We start from the raw sequence: 2,480 nt of genomic DNA, 5'->3' as shown, positions 1-2,480 counted from the left end.
AACAGCATAGGAGAAGTAATTGAGAATATTCAAGACAGATTAAATGCACAACTGAGACTCCAAATCGCCATTTAGTATGAATTGTACTGTAGGATACAAAAACCACCCTCGCCTATGGAATGTTAAGCTTACCCCCAGGACAGTGAAAGCCTCCCATAATTCAATATGCCACTATTTTCTGGTTGTACCAAAAAAGAACCAACCAACAAATGATTTCACCTCCTAAAAAAGAATCATTTACACTTAAAAAATGGGATGAGGTGGGCTTCCTTTCTTCTCAAAAATGTTTCTAGAGCTACTAAAAAACTTGCATTTACAAAATAGTTGATAAAAATATTCCTCTGGATTGTACAAGAAGGAAGACAGGAACCACTGATAACACATGGTGTATGATATTAATCGGACTTGGCTTCTTTCTCCTCTGCTTCATCAGAGGCTGGACTCTCTTCATTTTGAGTGTCTCCATTTTCTGCAGGCAAGTCTTCTTTAGCTTCTTGGTTAGCCACCTCGGCCTGTATTCCCTTTGCTCCTCTCTTCTCCTTCGCTTGCACTGATGACTTATCTTGCCTGCGGTCTTCTTGGGCTTTGCTTCCACCTTCACGGGGGCCGGCTTCCCCAACGACCGCGCCAACTTCCTTTTGGGCTCCTCCTTCGCTGTCCCTTGGGCAGAGCTGACTTTCCCCTTGGGCATCCTGGCGGCAGGGTGGGCGCGTGCCACGTGCCTGTGGGCCATAGTGCAGCGAGAGTTTTCGTGAAGCTGGACTGCATGGCCACCTCCCCCTATTTAAAACAGATTTAGGTATTTGAAAGACAGAATGACAGAGAGAGAGATAGAAGAAGGGAAGAGAGGGAGAGAGGGAGGGAGAGAGGGAGAAAGAGAGAGAGAGAGAGAAAGAGAGAAAGAGAGAGAGAGTTTCCACCTGTTGGTTTACTCCCCAAATGCCCATAACAGGTGGGGTTAGGCTAGGCTGAAGCCAGGAGCCAAGAACTCCATTCAGGTCTCTCACAGGAGTGGTAAGAATCCAAGTAATTAGGTCATCATCTGCTGCCCCTGAGGTGTGCATTATCAGGAAGCTAGACCAGAAGCAGAATTGGGACTGGATCCCAGGTAATACAGTATGGGAGGTAAGCTCCCAAGTGATGGCTTAACACATTGTGCCACAATGCTCTCCCTTCAACTCCTTTTTTTTTAATGATTTACTTATTTATTTGAAAGTCAGAGTTACACACAGAGAGAAGGAGAGGCAGAGAGAGAGAGAGTCTTCCATCTGCCGGTTCACTGCCCAATTTGCCACAATAGCCAGAGCTGCGTCGATGTGAAGCCAGGAGCCAGGAGCTTCTTCTGGGTCTCCCACACGGGTGCAGGGGCCCAAGGACTTGGGCCATCTTCTACTGCTTTCCCAGGCCATAGCAGAGAGCTGGATCGGAAGTGGAGCAGCTGGAACTGGAACCGGTGCCCATACGGGATGTCGGCACTGTAGGCAGCGGCTTTACCTGCTATGCCAGAGCGTCAGCCCCTCAACTCCTTTTTATGTATGAAAAAATGTAGCTCTAAAAAGTCAGCAGAATTTTAATCTTAATCTATCTGTTTTGAGACAAAGACTGTTCTTTTCATCAAAGCATACAGCAAAGGGGTAAGAATAAGGAGGACTAATAATGTACTTTTGGACTTGATGAGAAAGAGGACATTAGGAGCCAATGAGAGTTCAGTTTTTGTACAGAAATGAAAATGAAAGTGAAATTGCATATGGTCTGTGGGAAATAGCAACTTGACACTTGGAACACATTTAATAGGGAAAAGAGATGAATCTGTGGCTTGAGCATGTAGTAGGGTTAAGGGAAGGTATTCTGTGCCAAGATAGACCTGTGCATACTTGTCTCCAGTAAGGAAGCAGCTAGTTGAAAGGGAGGGTTTGAAAATTACAGACAAGAAAGGGGATGAAGAGTGAGAAGAGATGGGGAACGAATGCACAGGTAGAGAAGAGTGAGCCTTGCAAGAAAGGAGGAACAAGTCTTTCTTAAAGACAAATTGTACTGAGAGAGGGAGAGAGAGGGTGAAGCTAAAGATTTTGAGAAAGAAGCCATAGGTGTTCTCACTGAATCTCCCTGCTCTCTGGCTGAGAGGGCCAGTCATGAGATGCAGATGGAGAGTGCTAAGGACACCAGCATTCCATAGGGCCTACAATGGCCCAAGTACCTTACGTGTGTTTTTAATTATTAACTATTTTATTAGGAAGGAAATCAAAGTGCAAGCAAACAACAGAACACGAAGGATAAGAAGTGTGTGGGTAAATGCACCCCTTCCCCATCCTTTCCCATCCCTTCCTCCTTCAGGTTTCCAGCTATTTGCTCACTTTGTTCTAGTAATTAGGCATATTCTCACCACAGGAGCTTTGCACTAGTTGCAAAATTCTTTTCTAGAAATCTGCATAATGCATTCCCAACTGCTTTAAGTTTGGGCTCAAATGTCACCTGTGTGA

General features: G+C 45.2%; 1 pseudogene; it reads right to left on the bottom strand.

The window, feature by feature from the left end:
* Positions 1–395: 395 nt before the first annotated feature.
* On the bottom strand, positions 396–691 carry LOC100339426 (non-histone chromosomal protein HMG-14 pseudogene; annotated as a pseudogene).
* Positions 692–2,480: the final 1,789 nt, after the last annotated feature.

Source organism: Oryctolagus cuniculus, chromosome X, assembly GCF_051225735.1.
Source record: "Oryctolagus cuniculus isolate XC-2025 breed Fujian yellow rabbit chromosome X, ASM5122573v1, whole genome shotgun sequence".
NCBI lineage: Eukaryota > Metazoa > Chordata > Mammalia > Lagomorpha > Leporidae > Oryctolagus > Oryctolagus cuniculus.
The sequence above is the reverse complement of the archived record's forward strand: the minus strand, read 5'-3'. Positions and strand labels throughout refer to the sequence as shown.